Below are 26,845 nucleotides of genomic sequence, written 5' to 3'. Positions count from 1 at the left end.
GATTGAGAAAAACAGACTTTTCCCTTATTACAGTAGAGTCTAAAGGTTTCCATTCATTACAGAATTGGCATTCAGACTTACTTCATTACTGTTCCACTGTGTTCCACTGTGGTTTAACTGTGGTGCTTTTCCACACTAATATATCTATATATATATTTTTTTTTTTAATGTTCCACATTGGATGTTTTGAGCATTTGCTGTGGATGGAGAGGACACTATAACATGTGCATTTGTTAGACTCATTCAAGCTTTTCTGTTATTGAAAGGTGGGTAAAAGACAACAAATGCACAAAATAACTGTGTACCAGTACATTTGTTTTGCATAACTGCTGTCTGATTAGTATGGAGACATTAGTGTCTGTGGACATTAGTTGGCATTGGCAGTTGGCATCCCCACTTCCATATTACAGTTTTATGGTGATGTGGCACGTATTATACCGGTGTAATACAGTATATTATATTATAGCAGTGCATGTGAAGGTCATCAGACAAGCTTTTTAAGCTCAATTATTGTTATGTTCATACATAATATTCCTTTGTAAATCACTGTTCAGACATTTTAAATTATTTGTTCATATGTTATGATTCCATGCCTTCAAATATTGATTTATATTTCCAATATGGCCTTAAGAAATACAGTATGTTTGGTTAGGATGAAAGGGTTAATTTATTGTAACTGTGAAAAGCACAACTTTTATATAGCTTTTTATGCAACCATGATATGTGACTGCTTGCCTCAAACTTCGAGAACCACCTGGTAGTGTCAATTATATTGGCCAAGCATGATTCATTTTTGTTCACACAGATGACTGATAGCCAATTTTATTTGCATCATTGCATGAATTTCTCCCTCAACAATTAGGATTCAAAAGTGTGAACCTGCTAGTCAGCAAAAGAGGAAGACAGAAAAAAACACACATCTGCAGACTCTGGGGGAAAAACACTCATTTTAATAGCTGTTAAATTCCTTCAAATTTGTTTTACTCATCAAAGCACGAGCCATCTGACCATACTCATGCAAATAACATAAAATGCATTTCTGCAAGACACATAAGGGCAACTGAAAATTACATGATATTTCATAAAAAGAGATAATGTGTGTCCCCAAAAACTCAGAGATGAAATGCACAATGTTAATACTGTACCAACCAAGTTTTGGGGAATCGATTTGAAATTAACTAAATTAAAATGTTAGGTAATATTCGGCACAGTCCGTTGATTGGTTAATTCATTACATTACATTACATTACATTATTGGCATTTGGCAGACGCTCTTATCCAGAGTGACGTACAACAAAGTGCATACCCATAACCAGGGATAAGTTCGCTGAAAGACCCTAGAGGTAAGTACAATTTCAACTGCTACCTGTACAACAAAGATAAGGACAAGGGCCATTTTTTTTTTTTTTTTTTTTGAACAAACAAACAAACAAACAGAGCAAAAGTCACCAAAGTTAACTATCCAAACACTGCTTACCTAGCCAACTAAAAATACCGATACACAAAGCAAGTCATAGAGACAACAATTAAGGTTCACAGGGAGGTAGGGAGGGATGGGGAGAGGTGCTGCTTGAATCCTGAGCTTGAATCAGTGGTGACGCTGGGGTTTGATGGGACCCTCTGGGCTGTGACCCATTCTTTATCTGCTAAGGGAAAACACCAACATTTTGGGAAATATACCTTTTTTCCGACTTGCCCAAAATGTTTGTGCATTCACTGGCTCGGTTTCCATGTTAGCATACTGTGTTAGCTTAGCATAAAGACTTGAAGCCTATCGGAGTCAGTAGCCTACCTCCTTCAAAGTGAAGAAATACAGTACAAGATGTATTCCTGATTTAACAAAATCCAGCCCAACAAAACCTGCATCGCTGCTGAAAAAGAACTGGAGCAGTACTCCTCTCATCTTACGTTTTGGCGCCCTCAGCTGTCAGAATGCAGTCAATACAGTTGGCACACTACCTGACTCAGGGTGATTCTGGATCCAGGACACAACAGATGAAATGCTGATACCTTTGGTAATAGCCAAATCCAGAATATGTTTCTGAGTGTGTGTGTTGGCCCTTTCACATGTTGCGACAGATCAAAATCAAATCATCAATCATCAAATCATCAATAAAGGGTTCATTAGCTGAATAGTTCTTGGAACAATCTACGTATGCGTATATTACAGTCACCAGTGATGGCAGAGAGTAGTTCAGTAGAGTCATCAAAGAAAACGGGGATTTCGGAGGCCTGTATATATGTAATTAGTTGTAAAATTTGAGGCGTAACTTTCAGCACAGTACAGATTAACTGCAATCACCTAGTGATCTGCTTGCATTGGAATGCATTGTTACTTTTAACAAATCAAGTTTCAACAAGCCTTAAATGTTGTTGGTATGTAGCAATAAGAACATTAACTAAAACAATTTGTTAGGAAGAGATCTGATATGAAGAAGAACAAGCTGTATAGTGTAAAATAGTACCCCTAGCCAGCAATATATATAATATACATCATACACAAATACACATAAAATTGTATCACTTGCAATTGGATTTTATTTCTAGCCAAAATCACAGCATTTTACCTTTCAAGGTACATCTAGGAAATCATTTCTGAGAATGCCATGTGCCAACCCGTGTGGCTAAGTTGCTCACGTTTTGCCCACGGTGTAATGCTCATTATTTTGTTCATCAACAGGCTGCAACATGAGCAGGTGGTGTTGGGGGGTTGGGTGCCTGCGGACTGTAGTCTGTAGTGCTCCAGTGCAGGTGTCAGGCGGTCCTGCCTTGCACTTAAAAAGCTGGACTGTTGGTATCTTCTGCTGAAATCTTCTGCTGGGTTTTGCCTAATGGGCGGGTTTATATCAGTCATATCCTGGTTATCATTGTTCTGCCCAAGCATGTTGTCACCTGCATACGGTCTCAGAAATAAAGGTATGAAAAGTACCTTAAAAGGTACGCATACTTGTCGCTGGGGCGGTGCACAAATATAGAATTAATTTGTGCCCTTTTTTGCTTGGAAAACATACTCGCTGTATCCAAAGAGAACATGACTGCACTTTCAGGGAACATGCGAGAAATGAGATTGTTGAAGAAGGAAAATGTCCCTCCCCTGTAGGCGTACTGCAGAGAGAAGCTGAGGAGGGGAGAGTGTTTGGGGGTCGATCTGCTGAGGTTCAGCCTCCCAGTGAGCATGTTTAGCCCTTTAGCCGACTCTATAATTACCATGGTGACTGTGCTGATGCCAGGCCAGGATTGAGCTGTGTGTGTAGCCATTGCCAACAAACATTCAGCGCAGCTGTTCCAACGGCAAAACGTGATCAGAACTGACACAGAATCAACCCAGTATGGGATTTTTGGACCGTGTTCTAGACCATTCTCTTCAGTGTCATGTTCCACGTTGCTGTGGTGTGTTCCCTCTGTTTTTCCCTCCTTTTTTACTCTGCAGGTGGGCATTAACCATTCCATTCACTCTCCCTCCTGTCAATCATCATCATTGTCCTGGTCTCGCCACTACCAATCACATCCCTCCTCTGCAAGATGAAATATAAAGCTGCAACTCAGTCTCTCTCATTCAGCTCTCCCTACAACTTGTTTGTGTGCGTGTATAGAACTTATCATTCCCCTACTTGTGTGTATGTGGGGTTGTCTGTGTATAGTCCAGGCCCCGGGGCAGGTAGGATAGAGGCCTCTATACACCATTGCTTCAAGTAGGTGGAATTTGTCTATAGACACATTAGGTAAGTGGTGGTTGCCAACCGTGTAATTGTGTAATTGTGGGGTTTTTTTTGTTAGAGTAGTCAGATTTGTTTGGTTGCATAGTAAATCAGTCAGCCTATCTTTGGTTCTAGCTTGATTTGGTTTTGTTTATTTCATTTATTTGCCAACATCCATGTCCCTTGGCCTTGTGACCTAAATGTGTCCTTGGTGTTGTGTAAATGCCTATAAAAATGTAAATAGCACTTCTTGCACTTTTGGTTTCATATACACCTTGCACTTGCACTTACAATATTGTCTGGTCTGCATTATTTATGCCAAAATGTGCTCAACACCTGGTTACTATATATATATATGTTACGCACTCTCTCCTACCCCTAGAAGCCTGAGCTCCAACCAGACTATATGGCTAATTATGATGAAACACAAATTCAAATTCAAAATGCTTTAATATTATATCTGGGAGACTAAATATATTTGTGTAAAGGGTTCTTTTGTCTTATGTTCTTATGCTGAGTGACATCCAGAGCTGGATGGACAACCACCATCTAAAGCTCAACCCAGGTAAGACTGAAATGATATTCATCCCTGCTAATACCTCTCCCCATCTGGATCTCTCCATTTCCCTCGGGGATACCACACTCACGCCATCACCCAGTGCAAGGAACCTCGGCGTGGTGATGGACAGCAGACAGTCCTTTTCTGAGAACATTGCGGCGGTGACCCGGTCATGCATCCGCCCCTTTCTCACCCCCTACTCGACCCAGCTCCTGGTCCAAGCGATGGTTCTGTCCTGCCTGGACTACTGCAATTCCCTCTTGGCTGGCCTCCCAGCGTCCGCCATCAGACCCCTCCAACTTATCCAGAATGCAGCAGCTCGTCTGGTCTTCAACCTTCCCAAATACTCACACATCACCGCCCTGCTTACTTTCCTCCACTGGCTGCCTGTCATGGCTCACATCAAATTGAAAACATTGGTGCTAGTCTTCCAAGCAGTTAAGGGGTCTTCCCCAGCTTACCTACAAAAAATCATCAGACCCTACACCCCTGCCAGACCTCTTTGTTTGAGACGGGTGCGTGGGGGTTGGACCCAAAATGCACGACTCAGAAACAATAGTAATATAAAGACCCCTCAGGGCTTTATTCGGGACGAATCCCAGGAGAGTAGTCAACACAAGCAAAGTCCATACACGTAGATCCAGCCAAACAAAAAGTAAACAAACAAAAAGCACGGTGCCGAGGGAAGAGGCAAACTCGTAGTCGGTAGACGTGCAGGGAGGTCCGGTAGCAGGAGAGCTGTCAGCGGGGCAGATGAACAGACGGACGACAGGCAGAGGCGTAGTCGTGGGCGAAGCGGGAGTCGAAACCATGAAACAATCAGCGAAGCAAAAGTACAAAAACGGTAGGCGAGGACGTAGTCAAAAACAAGCGGTGGTCAACAAAACAGAAATCAATAAACTATGGTCGGTAAACAGGCTTGGATCGTAACGTGTAATCAAAACAGTAAATGCTCAAGAGTTGCGTGGAAAACAGAGGCAGACAATTTCGCAGTGAACAGTTGCGCGACTGGGCTATAAATGCAGGTGTAGACAGGTGTAGACAATTAGTTAGAGCGTAGCAAGGAAATGGAAAACAGGTGCGATGGATGACAAGTTTAACAAGGAGATTAGTAATCGTTAGTAATAAACCTATCCTGCCCTAGCATTAGTAAATTAGTAAATGACATGCACGAGAAACGTAAGGTAACATGAACACATGATTAGTTTGTTAGTCTCTACCCAATCCTGATCTAGCGTTAGTAGTTTTAGTAAATAGACAAATAGAAACAATTAGGAAGTGAATGACAGAAGGAGAGAGAGAGAAAAGGCGGAACGCAAGGTTTGCGGAAAAACATGTAAAAGTGTATGCATAAACCGTGACCAGTTAACGTAACAATAAACATAAATCAAAACATGACACAACGCGAAACTAAGACGATAACCACTAAACATAACCAGGAATATAATCGTACGAAAACATAACTAGACATGAAAAGAAAATAAATCGTAACGAGACATAACTAAACATGACAAGAAAATAAATCGTAACGAAACATAACTAAACAACATGACGAACCTAGACTAACATAATACATGAAGACACTACGTGACTAAGACAACATGAATAAACAAAAAACATGGCGAGACAGACCTGAAACGTGACATTGTTCAGCCTCCACAGGCCGCTTGGCACCTCCCCCTCTCCGAACCTCCACCTCACGCTCACGACTACTGTCTGTTCTGGCTCCACGGTGGTGGAACAAACTCCCCGTTATGGTCAGAACTGTAGAATCTCTCCCCACCTTCAAGCGCAAACTGAAGACACACCTCTTCAAGCAGCACCTCTCCCTGTCCCTCCCTACCTCCCTGTGAACCTTCATTGTTGTCTTTGTGATTTACTTTGTGTATTGGTATTTTTAGTCGGCTAGGTAAGCAGTGTTTGGATAGTTAAGTTTGGTCACTTTTGCTTTGTTGTTTGTTTGTTTATTAAAAAAAAAAAAAATCTTTGTTGTACAGGTAGCAGTTGAAATTGTACTTCCCTCTAGGGTCTTTCAGCGCACTTATCCCTGATTATGGGTATGCACTTTGTTGTACGTCGCTCTGGATAAGAGCGTCTGCCAAATGCCATTAATGTAATGTAATGTAATGTTGTCTGCCTTCCACTACAAAACAACTATATAGGTCATGCCCTAGGGTGCTGGTTTCCATTCGGTGGGATCTGAAAAAGCCGTATACCAGTTTATCAACATGTCTGTTCCTTTAAGCGTTGGTATGCTGCCTTAGAATACGTATATGCGTTACTCTAGTCAGACAGTCATGGACTATGAACAAGACTGTACTGGAAAAATAAATTCACCTTTAACTTATACTTATAGTTATATTTAACTTTTTTTTTACAATCACTTTGGCACTAAATAAATAAAGTAGACACAAAACTCAAAACAGATCATTAAAATGCATTCAAAACTCATTCAAAATAATTTTTCAAAACTCTAAACACTTTAAACCAAAAATAGTTTGTTTGCTTAACCAAATCACTTGTTCACAATGACTGACAGTTTTTTTTACAATCACTTTGAATGGAATGGCAGACGACAAGTACTCCTTCAGAGAGGTGGCCTTGTTTCTCGTCTTAGATGTGGGGGTTGTCCTGGTAGAGGACAGTGTCTTCCATTTGTACTTATAATTTTGTTGCTATGATTACATTTTTTTTACAATTGCTAAAAATTCACTTTTTCATACAACTCTCTGCACCAACATGCAGCTTGTCAGTTAATTTCATTCACAAAATGGATTAAAACTACCAAACCACTGTGAATATGTCTCAAAGGAAATGCACCAGCACTTTTTTGTATTAATCATAGAACAATGATCTAAAAAACTGTGAAACAAACCATATGTAACAGTGTTTTATTTTTATTTTTTTCAATGATTCCGCTCTCTTCTACTGTTTCCACTATTCCCTTTATTTACAACCACAAAAAGACTATATTGAGCCATGTATCAAGTATTTGTTCATGCTATAGTAAAGTATTGTAAAAACAACTAAACAGTGAATCTATAGGTATCTTTTGTGTGGGCACTCTAAACAACTGTTCCTATAGTATTTCATGAAAAATGAGGAATTTGAACCAATGAGTTTGGAAGTGCAAGATTTCTTCAAAGATATGAATGCACAATGCATGTTTTGAATAGGCGAACAGGCTGTGTTACAAGTGCTTTCCATTTTGAGTGTTGTGTCTAAGGTTTCAAAAATTGAGCACAAGCTTGTGAGATTAGGGTCGAATTGATAGTAAAAAACTGTAACATCAAAGTATTATCATTCTAAAATGAAACACACACATTACATTTATATACAACATATTGTCTTTCCATGTATTACAATGCATCTAAGTGCCAATGTATCCAACTACTCAAAATAATAAGTAACTGTAGCATTACTCCTAAAGCATAGTTTTATGGAAACTGTGACAACATTCCATGTTTAGATCATGAATGTTTTAGGAAAAAGAAAGGTATTGACATCAATTACTTTGGAACATGGACCAATTTTACCACATTATCATTTGATGTAATATTTCATCACCATCCTTTATCACAGGGGTTTTCAACTTTTTTGACAAGTGCCCCCCAGTTTGTCTGTTTGAACTGGCACTCCAGGATGTTCTCATACATCCTCTCTTGCTATGCAGTACACTGGGGAAAGAACCTCTGTGCATATCTGATTCATCCGCTCATATACTGTTGTGAGCTACGGACCCCTTGCCGAGCTCAGACCTCACGTTCCCACGAGCAGTACCCCACGAGGAGGTGTCTCGGGGACGAACTCTCTTTTCCTTTAAGTACTTCGAACGTCCTGGAGAACTGGTAAGTTCTACTGAACTTGCAGCCCAGTCTCGAAGTGAAGGGGTGTGATGCAAATCCGGTATATGATTTCCTGTATTCACTGTATTCCTCTAAAAGACCCTTTCTCAGATATGATTATAGTCAGATATACTTTATTATAATCAAAAGAATAGAGTTATACAGCTGACAGGTTAAATATCATCTTTCAGTTTGCTAATCACATACATTGAAGGTTCATATAACCCCTTTTGCTCTTTCTAATTCACCTTTCCACCAGATGTTAAATTCAAGGTACACCGCTCAAATATCCACCATCCTCTTTGGCCTTTACCTTATCCTATGGCTCCCCCTTCACGGAGATAAAAGCTACTGAACTTCCATTAATACAATGGGTACGGACACCCCTAAAGTCTATGAGACGGGTGCGTGGGGGTTGGACCCAAAATGCACGACTCAGAAACAATAGTAATATAAAGACCACTCAGGGCTTTATTCGGGACGAATCCCAGGAGCGTAGTCAACACAAGCAAAGTCCATACACGTAGATCCAGCCAAACAAAAAGTAAACAAACAAAAAGCACGGTGCCGAGGGAAGAGGCAAACTCGTAGTCGGTAGACGTGCAGGGAGGTCCGGTAGCAGGAGAGCTGTCAGGGGGGCAGATGAACAGACGGACGGCAGGCAGAGGCCTAGTCGTGGGCAAAGCGGGAGTCGAAACCATGAAACAATCCGCGAAGCAAAAGTACAAAAACGGTAGGCGAGGACGTAGTCAAAAAAACAAACGATGGTCACAAAACAGAAATCAATAAACAATGGTCGGTAAACAGGCGTGGATCGTAACGTGTAAGCAATGGTAGTAAATGCTCAAGAGTTGCGTGGTAAACAGAGGCAGACAATTTAGCAGTGAACAGTAGCGCGACTGGGCTATAAATGCGGGTGTAGACAGGTGCAGACAATTAGTTAGAGCGTAGCAAGGAAATGGAAAACAGGTGCGATGGATGACAAGTTTAACAAGGAGATTAGTAATCGTTAGTAATAAACCTATCCTGCCCTAGCATTAGTAAATTAGTAAATGACATGCACGAGAAACGTAAGGTAACATGAACACATGATTAGTTTGTTAGTTTCTACCCTGATCTAGCGTTAGTAGTTTTAGTAAATAGACAAATGGAAACAATTAGGGAGTGAATGACAGAAAGAGAGAGAGAGAGAGAGAAAAGGCGGAACGCAAGGTTTGCGGAAAAACATGTAAAAGTGTATGCATAACAACGACCAGTTAACGTAACAATAAACATGCATCAAAACATAACACAAAGCGAAACTAAGACGATAATCACTCAACATAACCAGGTAATATAATCGTACGAAAACATAACTAGACATGACAAGAAAATAAATCGTAACGAGACATAACTAAACATGAAAAGAAAATAAATCGTAACGAAACATAACTAAACAACATGACAAACCTAGACTAACATAATACATGATAAGACAATACAAGACTAATACAAAATGAATAAACATAAAACATGGCGAGAAAGACCTGAAACGTGACAGTCTACTCCTTATTTATATCGTATATAGTATCTTACTGAAAAATAAAAGACATAAAAATGAAAGGAAACTTATAACTTTTAAATCACCTAATAATGCTACCTTCTATAGTATCTTACTGAAAAAGAAAAGACATAAAAATGAAAGGAAACTTATAACATTGAACTTCTATGTACTACTTTTCCTACTTTTACAAGTAATATAGATTATAATTACCACCCATTCCCTAAATATAGCCATCTCATTTTCTGCGGGATTTGATCCCTCCTCCTTGCTGTTGATGAGCTCTTTGAACAGCTGCATTGGTTTGGGAATCTTGGGCAGGATCAGGACCCAGACTTTCGAAAGACGTGACTTTGCTCCGGTCACTGGCTCCAATGCCGCAGATTTCCTTGGTGACAGCCTTCACCTGCACTTCATACCGCGAGTGCCTGTTGTATGGGATGTACACTGGTATTTCTTCAAACACGTTGGGGGGTTTGCAGTGCAGCCGCAGCATGTGCCTCTCCTCACTGACACTGAGGTTAGGGGGGGAGCCTTCAGGTTCTTGCGTGGATCCAGCAGGAAGATGTTCTGTAGCGTGGAGGGACCCCGCGTCCCGGCTGTTGGCCGCCAGGTGTAGTTCTTGTCTCCAAGCATGTCGCAAAAGCACCCAGACTCCTTCACCAGCTTTTCTGTACGATGAGGGATGCGCATGAACACCTCCTCGCCATCACTCCCGCCGCCACAACTCCTGGGCTGAGTCCGCACCACGTACGTCTCTCCGTTCTCCATATCCAGATCCTGGAGTGGCGCGCAGAGGGAGCGCGCCACTCCAGCTTGATTATAGCTGTTCTGCGTTGCTCTTTCTTCAACAGCCCATAGATATCTTCTTAAGCGAAATCCTGAGAGGCTTCTTTGCTTCTTTGCTTTTTTTTCTTCTTTCTGCTTTTTAACGTCTAAAAGCTCACTCCTTATATAGCTCCTTCCCTGAGGATGGCACCCCACTGATTCTCCTTGGAGACTTCAACATCCACCTTGAAGCCTCTCAGGCTGCTGCCTTCCTACCGCTATTCCACTCCTTCGGCCAACAACCTGCTAGACCCCCATCAGTCTGGCTTCAGATCGGGCCATTCGACAGAGACCGCGCTACTCTCCATCAGTGAATCACTCCATGCCGCACAAGCAGCCTCCCTCTCCTCTGTCCTCATTCTTCTAGATCTCTCTGCCGCCTTCGACACTGTGGATCACTCCAGCAGAGAGGGAAGAATGAGGACAGAGGAGAGGGAAGCTGTTTGCTGTTCCTTGGCAAATTTTTAGATTCTGCACATGCCCTTTTTTGAACAATGGTGCTTTACGGGGGCTTCTTGCTGATAGCTTATCTTTGATCAAACATCTCCTGACTGTAACAGCACTTTCAGGTACTTGTAGATCATCTTTGATCTTTCTGGAGCTGATGAATGGCTGAATCTTTGCCATTCTGATTATTCTTTGATCCGTTTTAACAGTAGTTGTTCATTTCTTCTGCTTGTTTTGGGTTTGTTGTTTTGTTCAAAGAATGTGAGATAATTTTAGCTGAGCATCCTATCATTTGCTGCGCTTCTTTATACATTTTCCCCTCTCCAATCAACTTTTTAATGAAATGACGTTGTCCCTCCAAACAATGTTTTGAATGGCCCATTTTACTTAGCTATTCAGAAGGAAATATATTTTATAACAATGTGCGAAACATTTGCTTCCCTTCTACCTGACAAATAATGACACCTGTTTTTTTAAACTCCACACTGCTATTGTTTTGAACAGTTGTGGCCTTTGGCTGCTGTCTCTCATTATTTGTCATTTAGATACAACACTTTTATAAGGTAAGCTATGGTGCTTATGGTTCAGCCATATTGAATGTGGGCAAGGGGTAAGTCATGCTGAAATGTTGAATCGATGCCTTCAAGTATATTGCAAATTTAAGTCCAGTCAGTTTGCAGTATCTAAGACCACACTGCTAAAAGAGTCACTGGAATGGGATCTATCCATCAGGTTGTGTCAGACAAAATTGAGTTAAGACTGTTCTTACTGTAATGGCATACAAATGCACTAACAAGGGTGAGACGGGTGCGTGGGGGGGTTGGACCCAAAATGCATGACTCAGACAACAGAGGTGTAATAAAGTCCCATCAGGGCTTTATGCAGGGAATGTCCAGTGAGTGTAGTCAAAAAACAAGCAAAGTTCATACATGTGAAATCCAGCCAAAACCAAAGTACAGTACTGAGGGAGAAGGCAGTAATCGGTACACCATGCAAAAAGTCCAGTAGCCAGGAAAGCTGTCATCGGGGCAGAAGTACAGGCGGACGGTAGGCAGGCTCAGGGTCGATGACGGTGCAAGAGTCAAGACCGAAGTCTGCTCGGCAAAAGCATAAAGAAAGCAGGCAAAGTCGTGGTACAGGCAGGCAATGGTAAACAAAACAGAAGTCAATAATCTTTGGTCAATAAACAGGCTTGGATCGTTACGGGTAAACAATGGCTTGCCAAAACCACTAAAGCGTGCACTGACAAACAGGAGGCATCAATTTCGCAAAGGCATGACATGAAACTGAGCTTTATATGCAGGTGTAGACAGGTGTAGACAATTAGCTTGAGAGCAGTATGAGAATGGAAATGCAATCAGAATTGACAAGTTAACAAGATAATTAGTAATCGTTAGTAATAAACCTATCCTGCCTTAGCGTTAGTAAATAAGTAAATGACATGCACAAGAAACGTAAGGTAACATGAACACATGGTTAGAATGTTAGTATTACCCAATCCTGATCTAGCGTGAGTAGATTAGTAAGTAGACAAGGGAAATTGAAACAATTAGGCACGTGTGAGTGACAGAAAGGGAGCGAGAGAAAAAGCATGCAAGAAAAAGAATGCAAGATTTGCAGAAAGACACAAAAAAGTGTATGCTAAACAATGAACGGAACAACATAACATGAAACAACATAAATCGTGACATAACATCCATCCATCCATCCATCCATTATCTTAACCCACTTATCCTGAACAGGGTCGCAGGGGTGCTGGATCCTATCCAAGTATACTTTGGGCGAAAGGCAGGAATACACCCTGGACAGGTCGCCAGTCCATCGCAGGGCACACACACCATTCACTCACACACTCATACCTACGGGCAATTTAGACTCTCCAATCAGCCTAACCTGCATGTCTTTGGACTGTGGGAGGAAACCGGAGTACCCAGAGGAAACCCACACAGACACGGGGAGAACATGCAAACTCCACACAGAGAGGCCCCGGCCGACAGGGATTTGAACCCAGGACCTCCTTGCTGTGAGACGGCAGTGCTACCCACCGCACCATCTGTGCCACCTCGTGACATAACAAGTTTGCGAAATTATGACAATAAACTATATAACATGACATGGCAAGACTAAGTAACAAGAACTAAGCATGAAACATAACATGACAAAAAACATAAAAACGTGGTGAGACTAGACTAACATAATAAGTGACATGACAATAACATAACCAAGACAATAACTAAACATGAAACATGACGTGACAAACATGAAACTTGACAGGACCCCTCCCTTAACGACCGACTCCTGGCGGTCCTTTGAGTTTGCCAGGGTAGTCACGATGGAAATCTGAAATCAATGACTTGTCCGGAATAAGACTGGGAGCGACCCAGGAATGCTCCTCAGGGCCATAACCCTCCCAGTCAACCAGGTATTGCACACCACGGCCCCTCTTGCAAATGCGATCGGCGAAGGCTAGCCATGGCACTGGGGGCCTAGGCAGAAAGCTTTCCACACTTGTGAAATGAATTGTGGGCCACGGTCGGATACAATGTCTGAGGGGATTCCATGGATGCTAAACACTTCCTTGACTAGTACATCCGCGGTCTCTTGGGTCTCTCTCGGTCTCTGCAAAAACAATAACTGACTAGCAAACAGGCTTGTTTCTTATCTTGCAGGAAGAAAAACTGCAGGAAGGAATTGTGCGTTTGATAAAGTAAATACAGTATTGTTCTCGCACATCTGAAAATCAGCTTAGGAAAACCTGTTTTGTTTTGCCTCTTCTGAAGTACAGTATTCTGTACTTTTTCACTGCTGGGAATCTGTGTTGGACAACCCCCTTCGAGGTAAACAACCAGATAGATTTATAAGAAGGCAAGCACTGTCACAAGAATTCACCAGCGCTTTCATATTCCTTTTAAAGTAAGGACTAGGTATTCAGAGTATGTAAACAAAAAAATACCCCTTAATGTTTTACTGATGTTTTACGGAATATCATGTGCTGATAACCAAGTTTGTTTGCCTGGTTCCCATGGAAGCCTTTCAGTTGTGCTGTGCAGTTTTCATGTCAAGACCTGAACCAACTGTTCAAATGTTTTTCAAAATCTGACTGTCAGGGTGGCAAATAATGGTGCTAACTTGGTATTTAGCTGCTAATTATTAAATTTTAGACAAGAAAATTGTGTATCAATGGAATTATATGTGAAATTACAGCTTAATCAATACTTGATTTGTTTGGAATATTTGATCTATGATACCATGTCACAAACACTGATCTCAAATTTGCTGAATTTACAACATCTGTAAGCTTTACACTGAACACAGGAGCTTGTACATTTTTATTATTATTTTATTGTAGCATTTTTTAATATTAGCATTACACTTTATACGTTTGGAAAATGCATATGCAAAAGAAATTATCAAAACACAATTAATTGATTAAAATATTTTTTTTCCCTTTGAATATTAGCGTAAGGGACAAATGCCCTTTTTAACATTTCACAGGTGAGCATTGTCTGATGAAACAGATCCCAGTAAAAACAACGATAGCTATACTTGAGATTATATTTATTATTATTTATATTTATTTGCAAAGAAATAACTTCTGAATACCCCTTGTTGACCTTGACCGGAGTGTGCTAGCTACCCCCTTCCAGGAGAAGCAGAGACATTAAGGTCAAAGGCTGTCTGTCTGCTGGGAGAGAGACAGAGAAAGACTCCTAGTAAGCACTTAATTCAGAAAGTGGTTTAATAGTAATAAGGATAATAAGGAAACACTAAAAGGTTATTTGTAATCATGTGATTGTCTTTATGTTAACACACATTGTCAATTAAGAAGCAATTAAGAAGCAATTACGAAAATGACCCTTACAATTAGCATTACACTTAATTGATTTGCAAAATACATACTATGCAAAAGAAATTAGCGAAACAAAATAAAATGATGGGAATATATTTCTTAATTCAATTTTGCGAATCGGAGCCGCTGTCCAATTGAAGAGTCGGGGTCCAGGCACACGGTACGCCTTGGTTTATGCAGCAGCACGCTGTTTAGGACACACACACACACACACACCCAATTCACAAACACAAACATACACACACATAATACAAACATACACACAGACAGACAGACACACACACACACACACATACACACACAAACAAAAAATATATAATTATTGCTTTTTTCATCGTACCCATTACTTGTAAATATGCATATGAAAATATGCAATAGGAACGTACACAATCTCAACTCTGTCACATGATGGGGTCGCTGGATACACCTGGTAATCGAGGATGTTCCTGGGCCTGATGAAAGGGATCACCCCTTTTATGCAGATGCAGCGCTGACTGTCACTCATGGGATGAGCTGGAACCAAGTACACTGGCGGTCAGGAGCTTCACTTTTTCACGAGTATACAGTGGGTGCATTTGTTTATTATCTCTCAGAGCACCAGAGTGCATGCTGGTGGTTCACAAATTGAGTTCCATCAGAGTATTGTCATTCTGAAAGACAGAGCACTGTGCCCTGGGAGCACTCAGAGTCTGCACTGGATGCTCTGTGAGCTAATAAATGAATGCAGGTTGTAGGTTTTCTGTTTTAAAGTCTCTTCAGAGGTTACACAAAATAACATTTAATTACATTTTGCATTTTATTTAAATACATAATTAATTCAAGTTTTATCAAATTAAATCAAAATGATAATGGAATTGCATTTTAGGCTCCATAACATTTTCATTTCAACTCAACTTTTGCATAATGAGTACATGCTTACAGGCCATTCAGACAGTACCATTTTGTAAATTCACCTTCTACGTATTTCATAGAGACTTTAATACAATATTTGTCTACTGATTTGGGAGCAAAATCTATCTCAGAGCAAAAACTATCTTACCTTCAGTCATTGTTGTGATCACCAACATGGCACAAAACCAGAGTGAAATAATTATTCTCATTTTCCTTGCTATGTTTGATGGAAATAAGTAACTGTTACTAAAAGCAAAGAAGGAGTGGTGTCAGGGTGACATGGCGTAAGGTATTTAAAGACTAGGGGTGGGCAAACATATGGGGATGTTCCTTTCATGAAGAGGGGGGAATACCGATCACCTAGTTTTGAAGCATGTATTGTTTTTATTGTTATGTTTTTATTATACTTTTATTTGATTCATGACTACACATTAATGGCAAGTTACAGTGCATCATATCTTCTGATGGGTTTGTATTGAATTTCAGGATCACAAAAATGAGAAAAACAATTTATACGCACATCAGAAGCCATTTTAAACCAAGGCTCAAATGTGAAATCCCCAAAGACTAATTTATGAAGACGCAGACACTGAAAGTCCCTGTAATTCCCCACTTCAATCATAGCTCATATTGAAACTTACATTGTCATGTGTCTTATTGCACAGCTGGAAAAACCAGATTTACACGTTTCGAATGTTTACATGGGCCTCATCCAAGCACTGCCATGCAAGGCACCTACCAGCTCATCAGGAGCATTTGGGGGTTAGGTGTCTTGCGCAGGGACACTTTGACACAGCCCGGGCGGGGGATCAAACCGGCAACCCACCGACTGCCAGACGACTGCTCTTACTGCCTGAGCCATGTCACCCCCACATGTATGAAACTAGAAGGTTTAGCTAATAATATGGAATCAACTAAAGTAATCCAGGAAGACTTAAATAGAATACAGAAGTGGGCAGAAACCTGGCAAATTCAATTCGAATACAATTAAATGTAAAGTTCTACATATTGGAAATAAAAATATAAGGCAGGATTACTTTATGGGTGGCACAAAATTGGATAGTGCTCAAGTTGAAAAAGACGGGGGTAATTGTTCAACAAAGCCTTACAGGTTCTAGTCAATGTGCAGTAGCAGTAAAAAAAGGCCAAAGGATGTTAGGATACATAGCCATGGGTATTGAGTCCAAGGAAGTTATACTCACCTTATACAATATTCTTGTTAGACCACACTTGGAGTACTGTGTGCAGTTCTGGGGACTGCACTATAAGAAAGATATAGAGGCACTGGAAAAGATTCATAGAAGGGCAACCAGGACCACATTTCCCAATAAATTTAATTGGTGCCAATGGATCCATTTAATTTTCTGCAACTTCACAATACATCGGACAAAAAAACCCTTTATAACAACATTGGCTCAGGAGGTAAGAACAGTCGTCTGGCAGTTGGATTGTTGCTGGTTTCGATCCTGCCTTGGGTGTGTCAAAGTGTCCCTGAGCAAGACACCTCACCCCCAATTGCTCCTGATGAGCTGATTGGTGCCTTGCATGGCAGCCAATCGCCATTGGTGATTCTAATTCACCCTAACTCACCACCATGATTAGCCTTAGACTGTAATGGCACTTATGTATAGATTGTATAGATATTGTTACTTGTATAGATATTGTTTTTTATTGCCTGTTGTATTGTTGTACTCAGGGTATTCTAGCTGCCAACTGTGGTACGCTAGTTTGGAAGTTGATTGTACTCTTCAAGGGTTCTGATTATCTGTATGTTTACACTAGGACTCAGAACTGTACTGTCCTCTCAGGTCCTCTTCGCACTTATACTTGTGTTTGATTTGCACTTCGTTGTACATCGCCCTGGATAAGAGCGTCTGCTAAATGCCATGTAATGTAATGTAATGAATTGGTGAATGAGTTTCCCGACAGTCACCATATTTACAATATTTTGGTTGCCATATGTCTTTCACATGTTAGTCATATTTTGCAGCGGAAAAAACTTTTATGAAAATAAAACTGCTTCAATCTCTGACAAAGGAGGAAGACTGCTATTTTATGTATAGTGTATCATTCCACAACAAGACTGGAATACACAGTACTGAAAATTTTATTCATAAAAAATGTGCCGTTTGATTTCAGGTTTTTTGCTAATTTAGTCAATGCATAGCCAAAAGCAATGTAAATCAATACAACAATTTAAGTAAGCGTATTCATGAATTAAATCGTAACAATGGTATCTTATGGCAAGCCAGTAGTTATATGGTGTAATTAATGTAGAATTAGAATACAGTATGCATTAGGACGACATTTACATAAGCTATAATAAATTGACTATCAGCGAAGACATAAGTCTGCATAATGACCTTATGCCTTTATGACCTTATATTGGATGAGCTTCTTCGTATTCTTTCAAAACATTTTCCAACCACTTTTTAATACGGGTCTATGGCAAATCCAGCAAATTTGCAGCTCAGTTGTAAGATGAAAAACAACAAGATGAAATGCGATCATCCAAAGTTTCTTCGTTTTTTCTGACCTCGCTTTCCTTTCCGGGCCTTCCCTCGTGTCAGAGGTCTGCAAAACAAGTGACATGTTTAAGAATATTTATTTTACCAGTGGGCTGCTATAGTTCAATATGTCCTTGTATTCTCTCTCATTTTATGTGACATGGGATTGGTCATGTAGGCCATATGTTATTAAAATGCTATTGAAATTAAAGGAGCACTGTCACGCTTGTTTCAATTGAGCTTATTTGGATGAAATGCTTAAATTCTGTGTGTAGGCCTTTGGCCTTAAAATCACCGTCAGTGTAGCCATTTCCTAAATATGGGGCAAAACTTTAAAGGAAAAACATGTCCAGTGATGTCACTGGATGTGTTTGGCTTGAATCTCTAGCCAGTGTTTCCCAGAAGGCGATCACCTGACACTCCCACGGAAATATGGCAATGTTGGAATACAAATATCACAGAACCTAACTTGGCTAGCCAGAGTGATATGACGGACAGTTCTGACTTAGCAGAGTTAGAGGACGAGCTTTTAGATTTTGACAAAGAAATAGAAACTTACAGTTTGGAACCTGAATTTACAGAGTAAGAATTGCGTAAGCAAGAGGGACACACAGCGGAGGACGAGGCAGCCGAAGTTAACAGAGAGCAGAGAAGTGGGGACAGAAATGAGTGTCAGTGTGGGAACTGTGAGCCCCAGAGCCTTTGCTGCTGAGAATGGGATCGAGGGCAATGGCTGTTTGCAGAAACTGAACACAGAGTTTGCATCACTGCCCATAATAATTTTGAGTGCTTGCTACATCTTGCAGTAGTATCCACAACCAAGAGGTCCAGGAGGGCAACTAAGCGACAAGTATGTAAATATCTACCTCAGAAGCTGTATCAAAATGTTGGTCGTGGATACTTCTTCCAATTAATCCTCCTATTGTTGGAGCAGAAGTTGGTAAGTACTGCAGGATGTACTAAGGGTTCGTGGACACGTTTGTCCTTAGAAGATTTGCCCCATATTTAGGAAATGGCTACACTGATGGTGATTTGAGGAAAAGGCCTACACACATTTTAAGCAATTAATACAAATAAGCTCAACAGAAACAAGTGTAAATGAGAATGCTCCTTTAATAATGGTATTAATGTGCATATATTACTCATTATCACAAAAAAATCTAATATATGATATAATACGTTATAATGTATAGTACTTTACCGCTTTTTGCTCAAGATCCTCTTCCCTTGCCTGCCATGTGGGTCAAGACAGAGCTTTTTCCCAGTCTTTAAAGTAACACTGTGAAAGGAAATGGTACCAAATATTTAACGTAGGGGAGACTGGGGAACAACCAAACACTTTAAGGATTTTGCCTAATTAAAAGATACATGCACAAATTACAGCAAATATTTTTCATCCAGAAAGAAGATGCATGTCTCCAGCTCTGGTCCTGGAGAGCTACTGGGTCTGCTGGTTTTTGTTTTCACCTTAAAATCAGCACCTGTTGAGACCCAGGTAACCAGGTGAGGTGAGTTAATTAATCAATTAGAGCAGTTGATTACAGTTAATTGCAAGGCAGCAGACCCAGCAGACCCAGTAGCTCTCCAGGACCAGGTTGGAGACCACTGCTCTAGACCATGGATCATCAATTCTAGCCCTTGATTCCAAATCCAGTCCTGGTATTCTTTCCTCCCAGTTAATTAGCTGAACAATTAGTGCTACTGATTGGCCAGACTGTCATCACTCCTGACTCTCCGGGTAATGGATCGGCAGGAAAACCAGCAGTTCCCAGCTCTCGACGTGCACCTGGCGGTCGAGCTGCACGTTCATGCCTGTTTTCCGTTCTGGTTCCTCAGTGGTGGAATGACTTGCCTACCACTGTCAGAACAGCAGAATCCCTCCCCCTATTTCGACGCAGATTCAAAACCCACCTTTTCAAACTCTACCTTAGTCCTCCCTCCTGATTTCCCCTGCCCCTCCTTTCTGATATCCCTATCCTTGTCTAACCCCCCACCCCAAAAAAAAAAAAAAAAAAAAAAAAATGCACTTCTGATGACAACTATGTTTAGAACAGCATTTCCTGTGTATTTTGCTAGTTTCTGGATGTGATGCTCTGACTTATGGTAGAACCTATGCACTTGTAAGTCACTTTGGATTAAAAGCGTCTGCCAAATGACTAAAATGTAAATGTAAAATGTAAATTTGATGATCCCTGCTATAGACCATCAGCACAGTTCTGGGACATTCCTGACAATTAAAGTTAAATTTGTGGCGGTCACATAGCATCAGTTATTAAAAAAATATTTTGTTGAAGAAACATTACTTTCATGGTGCTAAAACACATATTTGTTATTAACTCTTGATTAAGTTTTCAAATCGTCCAGCCACTCACACATGAGAAGTGCATTGCTATAATGTTGCTAAAATAGTTTCATTTGTGGCCCGGTCTCCCATACAATCATCTTTGATGCCTACACACTACATTTTGCTTAAAGTACTGCGAAATTCCCATTACAGTGAAACCTTTCAGCCAGAATTGGCCAGTTAAATCAGTGTGACATTAGCACCAGAGCAACCACATTAGCCTACTTACACTATCTCAATCTTTGTGCAAAAGGCAGAGGCTGGAAATGTTTTAGTGGTCAGCAGTCGATTGGGACGTACGCTCTTCATCGGGTTACCGCTACATATGCATCGTTCGGTCACTTTATCTTGTCCTGGGAACAATAAAAAGGTATACACTCTTCTATAATTTATCATTATTACAAGCGGCCGGCCAATATATGCTTACCGATGTATTTTTAATGGCCATGCCCTGTACCATAGTGCTCAAAATGCGAAAATGACAGGGCAAACCAACCAAGAAAAATTGCGCGCTTGGGGCAAAAGAAACTGCTCGGGCAGCCACAACCACGTGCTGACACAGAATGTTTTTATTCTAGCTTATATGAGCATGCTTAATCAAAACAACCGTCGTATACTAATCCTTAAAAAAATATGGACAGGTGTGACATAAAACATGACCTTTCCTGTATCATGGCAATATTTCTACAATTTATGGCTGGCTTTGCCCATGTCTATGGGTAATAATGTAAACAACAACAGTGTCCTTACTATGGGAATTCGAGGATCAGCTGCGTTGTGTTAAAATGTTAGTCAACATTTCTCTGGATATATTGCTTAATTTAGGCATATCAAAAGCAAACACATTTAATTGAGAAATTTAAATGTTAATCCTGACCGTTCATACTGCATAGAAATCGGACACATGCGTAATATTAATATTGACATTCATTTTGTGTAGGCCTACAGGTCCCCGAAACGGAAACAGCTGATGTACTTGAAATAAACGCAGAGCTTGTATTTTCAGGAACCTTGATTAATGCAGCTAATTAAGTATAATCATAGACTATCATATTTAACAAATTGTACAGTGAAGGTGTATATTCTGTAAATACATGTATTATCTCACCTGAACAATAAGTCAATCCAACTCCAAAGACTATGACACACAGGAAAATCGAATGAGCCATGTTCATTTTCCCTGCTCTGTGAGACGAGTTCTGACCGCAATGCTGTCGACCGCTCACTCTTTAAGGCACTCATTACTAATTTACTTTCTCTTTCCACCGGATGGAAACCAATGAGATTTCACTGCGTGTTTCAGGAATTCTCTGTGGAAAATCACTTGATAACACTCTCCCTCCCCTTGGGAAAAAGAGGAACTTAGGCTACTAGGTGCACAACCTTCGTGACAACTCATTCAGATCAACAGGTTACTCTGCTTTGTGTTATTGCAAGCTCCTGGGTAAAATGATTGTGTTATTACTACAGTCGGTGGTGCTGAACGCACTACTCCAGGAATGTAAATAGAAATCTATCTCAGTTCATACAAAAAGTTAATGTGTTACCTGTCATTTCCCAGCCAGAGGAATTTTAAGGTTGAAGGCGTGCTCCTTCAGAATCCTGCTTCTGATGATTACCCCAGAAACATCCATAGACTAAATTCTATTTTAAATGGAGAGTCTCCAGAAAAAAAAAAGTTAGTCCAGGACTAACCTTAATGTGTGTTTGAAACCAACCCAACTTGTATTATTTAAAGAAGGTATAAAGGCAGTAAAACAGGTGTGTGTGTGTAGTTTTGAGTGATTTGAGGATTAAGCTAGACACGGTGCCATTGATACAGTACATTGGAGGAACCTCAGATGAGCATGAGTAGACCTCATCAGAATTGCAATTTGAACAGACCAGGTTTGTAGTCAGCTGAATGCTATTTAAGTGTCAGGAGCCTCATAAAAATGTTTATGTGAATTTCGATATGAAGATGTTGCCCAATTTTACAGCTTGTTTAGGGTTAATTGGGCTGTGGCCTTTGGATCCAAGAACACACACCTATCTGTGTCTTTTGGGAGACACCATGTTTTTACAGTATGTTTGGTATTTCAGTGGAGGAGAGACGAGTAGGTCAGAGGAGGCTTTTGGTGTGATGGCAGGCTCGCACCTGAGAAAAAAAGTTCTTTTCCGGGAAGTGAGTATCGTGGAGATCGTTAACTTGAAAAGCCATCCTGTAACTCCTGAGTGCTTCTGTTTAAACTGGGAAGACAGGAAAAGGGCTGTGAATGTGTGAATAATTGATAGCTTTACCAAATAGAAGCATTTGTACAATATCCTCTCACAAGTTAACCACAGTCCTAATCTTCTGGAGTTTGTCAGGCCAACCCGTAATTGAGTGGTCTCTTAATCAATACCCATAAACGGGAGATACCGCCAGTGCTTGCTTAATGCTTATCAACCATTTAAGGTGTGAGGTCACAAATACCTGTTCATAAGTGAACTTTCTAATGCTGATGTGACATTCACTATTGATTGATAACTGAAAGCAGTGGAGTACTAGAACACTGATCAAAAATACTACTCTTCAAATAATGAATGACAGCTTGCTCCTGGAAGAGCCGGCAGAAAATGCACAGCAGAATACAGTTGGCAACTTTGTTCCTTAAAACCCTGTCTCAGATGTAACATCTCATTAGGTGTTTCCAGATTCCCATATTGCCCCCTTGTAGTACCAGCACTCATATTGCTACTGATTTTAAGAAAACGTTTGTATGGAAAGTACTGTAATTATCACACTGGAGCCACACAAGTGAAAGGAGATGTTGGGGGGAGCAAAACAGAAACAAAAAGTCATAATGTTTTAAGGCTCTTATGGGAAATTAAAGTGCAAGATCACTTGGAGTGTGTCTCTCTGGTCACTATCTTATCTGTCATGGTTTTCCAGTTGCACCTGTTTTTCCAGGCACTTGGCCAAAATACGTAACCACATTCTCTTTTATTATTAATTTATTATTTGTTTCTTTTGAGAACAAATATTATATGTAGCATGGTTCCTGTTCATTATGTCTTTGCAAGAATAGTTACATCTGCCCGTCTGCACTCACAGAGAATGGATAACGATACCAGTCTCTTCATGATCATGCCATGAAGCTGTTGGCTGTCTCTGTGTAGAATTGAATTATTCCTTGACAAGAATGATATCTCAATGGGACTCATCCTGTAAAATAAAGGAGAAACAAATTACAGCCATTGTTAAACTCCTCCCCATATAGAGAAGTCTGCATTTTGGATAAATGTTTTTTTTATACAGTTTGCTTTGCAATGTGAAATGCTTGGGCAGTAGATATTGCTCAGCCTCTTCAATATCACATGATTGTGGGTTTGTGGTTTGTGATTTGTTTGGTTTGTGTAACATTAATGCTTTCCTGTTGCTGCAGATTTGTGGTAAACATCTTGTGCCCACAGTTTTAAAAGTCAGCATTTTGAAGACGTGTTTTTACAACAGGGAATTCCTGGACTGACCTATGAACAGTACTGTAGATAAACTCAGCAAACAACATGGAGAATTCCAGAATGACTTATAGGAAACATCTGAGAAAGTCAAAGTCCCAAATAAGACCAATCGAGTGGTAACATTACATGCATATACATATTTATTAATCAAGCTGTAATAAAATTGAGCTCCAAAATCAGGGGTAAGTGCTGGGATTAATACAAGAATTAGAACGCAAAACCAAACATCTGCTTTGTAGATGGTATACACGATTCACACTTCATCAATAGTATTCACTGCACTGCGAACTGCAGGGAAACCCTTGACTCTGTAGTCATTATAGATTACCCATGTCACCAATTGCAAGTAGAGTTATTTGTTGTACTGGCCATATATCACGCCTGCTACTGTAGGTTGTATTTGTTCTCATTATTGACTGCCTTTGCCATGCACCTGTGGTTACATTGGATGTGTGTATACATTGCCTGAAAGCCACGATGATACATGCGCGCAATTGCGCACGCAAGCATGCACACACGCACGCACACACGCGCGCACAGAAAGCGAATGTGAAAGCGAAAGTATTAAAATTTCCATTAAAAAAACAACATTATAACACTATATATGTATATGTTGCCAGATTTGGAGTAACGCAATTGATTTTTTTTTACTTTAGGTCCTTTTTAAGAGTATTACTCTCAACAGTGATCAACTTGCATCGTGTCTGAAAGATCTGCTGCCACCCTGTGGTTCGTTGGATGAACTGACACCTCTTCCAGTTTTAAAGTTTCTCTATCGAAATTATGATTTTAAAAAATGTAAATGCTATGGTGCAGTCACTCTGAACTCACATACAATTCAATGTTGTCTTGCCATTTTTAAAATGAAATTATTTATTTATTTGATCAAAATAAATACAGAGGGTGCAGTTCAGCCCTTTAGTTTAGTAGTTTGGCATGTGCTTGAATAATGACTTGTTGAGGTTAGAGAAGGCAGTCAGGGGGCTTCCCTAAATGGGCACTCATGCAAATCCAGACCATGCCTCTACCATCAGCAGCCAGGGGTCTTTCCCACAGGCCGATCAACTTCCTCTCAGTTGACTATAAGATCACAGCGAAGGTGCTGATGAGGAGGTTCCAAGGCCTGTAACATAGGTGATCGGACCGGACCAGACCTGTAGTGTGCAGGGGAGGTCCATAAATGACAACCTGCTCCTTGTGAGGGATTTAATTACCCTCTCCAGGGAGCGGAGATCCTCCGTGTATCTTCTCAGCCTTGACCAGGAGAAGGCATTTGGCCGGGTGAGTCATGTGTGCTTGGAGAGAGTGCTAGTGAAAATTAACATTCCTGGTCCCCTCCTGCGCTGGACAAATATCTGTCTGACAGAGATAACGGGCAGAGTGGTTGTCAATAAGGAGCCCTCTGCCCCGTTTGCAGTCAGGTCTGGCATCAGGCAGGGGTGCCCTCCAGCATCTCTCCTGTACGTCATCTATCTGGAACCGTTCCTCCAGGCCACCAGGGCCAATCCAGGTGTGGTGGGCTACCCACTACCTGGAGCTGGGTGGGAACAGCTAAAGGTGATGGCGTACATGGACGACATTGCCATCGTCACCACAGATAGTAGTTCCATCACTTGTGCCACCAAGGTGTTGGATGACTTCTGTGTGGCCACTGGTGCCCTGGTCAACAGGGACAAGAGTGAACTGCTTCTGTCTCCACATTGGAGTGAGGAGCTGATCGTTTCCTTCCCTGCACGTAGAATTAACATCAAGCTCCTGGGGGTGACCTTCCAGGCTGAGGGAGGAGGGAGAACCAGCTGGGGGGAACCCTTGGCCACGTCCAAAATAAAATCCGGAGCTGGATTGCACGGCCCCTGACCATGGCGGGCAAGATTCTGAAGGCAATTGTCCTACCTATTCTGCTCTATGTGGGGAGGATGTTTCCCCCAGACAGAGCCACCGGTAAGCAAATTACCTGGTTAGCATTCTGCTTTGCCTGGGGGAGCAATATGGAAAAGCTTAAATGGGTCACCCTCCTCAAGGAGGAGGGGGAAGGGGGAGCGGGGGGTCCCAGATATCGTAAACATCATTATGGTGCAGGGTCTGGCCACCCTTGTCCAGAACACAGGGAAGGTGGGTAAGGCCTCAGGTACATTACATTACATTATGTGGCATTTAGCAGACGCTCTTATCCAGAGCAACGTACAACAAAGTGCAAATCAAACACAAGAACAAGTGCAAAAGTGGACCTGAGAGGACAGTACAGTTCCGAGTCCTACTGTAAACATACAGAAATTCAGAACCCTTGAAGAGTACCTTTGCCAGGTACTATGCCACCCCCTTCCTTAGAGCAATGGGCTTGGGTGTGCTGGACTTCACCATCTTTTATAGCTGGGACCCTCCCTATGTCTATCAAGCCCTGAAAGACTTTGCCTACAGGACGGTATTGTCCGGGCTGGCCTGACCTCGTGGAGCTATAAACTCATTATGGCTTATTTAAGATCTGGCCAAACCGTTACCCTCCTGAGGGGTGGGCCAGACCAGGACCCGCAAGTAATCTGGGCAAATGTGACACAGAAGTGTCTAGCAAACAAAAAGAAAGACATTGTCTGGATGACTGCTCATAGGTGTCTCTGCTCATGACTGAACGCTGCCCCCACAGATGCACTCAGAACGGATGCACTGAGAACACATCCACCACTTGTTCTCCATGGCCAGGTGGGTCTGGGGCCTTGGGGCCTGAGCAGGTTCCTGCCAAGGTCCTCCTTGATGGCTGAGGGGTCCTCTAAGGTCCACCAGGGGGATGCAAGTCAGTCGAGCTCCAGCGTCAGTGGGGATCATCAACATTGTCGTTTTCTTTACAATCATGCCCTT

The 26,845-nt window shown here is 41.2% G+C and overlaps 2 long non-coding RNA genes across 2 annotated transcripts; both read right to left on the bottom strand.

Moving 5' to 3' along the window:
- Nucleotides 1-14,227: 14,227 nt before the first annotated feature.
- Nucleotides 14,228-15,939, bottom strand: LOC133141337 (uncharacterized). The gene is made up of 3 exons (XR_009710078.1): nucleotides 15,807-15,939; nucleotides 15,154-15,280; nucleotides 14,228-14,954 (listed from the first exon to the last, which is right to left on the bottom strand). It is a non-coding gene; the product is annotated as an uncharacterized LOC133141337 (long non-coding RNA).
- A 2,233-nt stretch (nucleotides 15,940-18,172) lies between these two features.
- LOC133141307 (uncharacterized) lies at nucleotides 18,173-19,623 on the bottom strand. The gene is made up of 3 exons (XR_009710074.1): nucleotides 19,547-19,623; nucleotides 19,367-19,444; nucleotides 18,173-18,232 (listed from the first exon to the last, which is right to left on the bottom strand). It is a non-coding gene; the product is annotated as an uncharacterized LOC133141307 (long non-coding RNA).
- Between the last annotated feature and the right edge of the window lie 7,222 nt (nucleotides 19,624-26,845).

Source organism: Conger conger, chromosome 11, assembly GCF_963514075.1.
Source record: "Conger conger chromosome 11, fConCon1.1, whole genome shotgun sequence".
Taxonomy (NCBI): Eukaryota; Metazoa; Chordata; class Actinopteri; order Anguilliformes; family Congridae; genus Conger; species Conger conger.
This window is presented reverse-complemented; position numbering and strand designations above follow the sequence as displayed.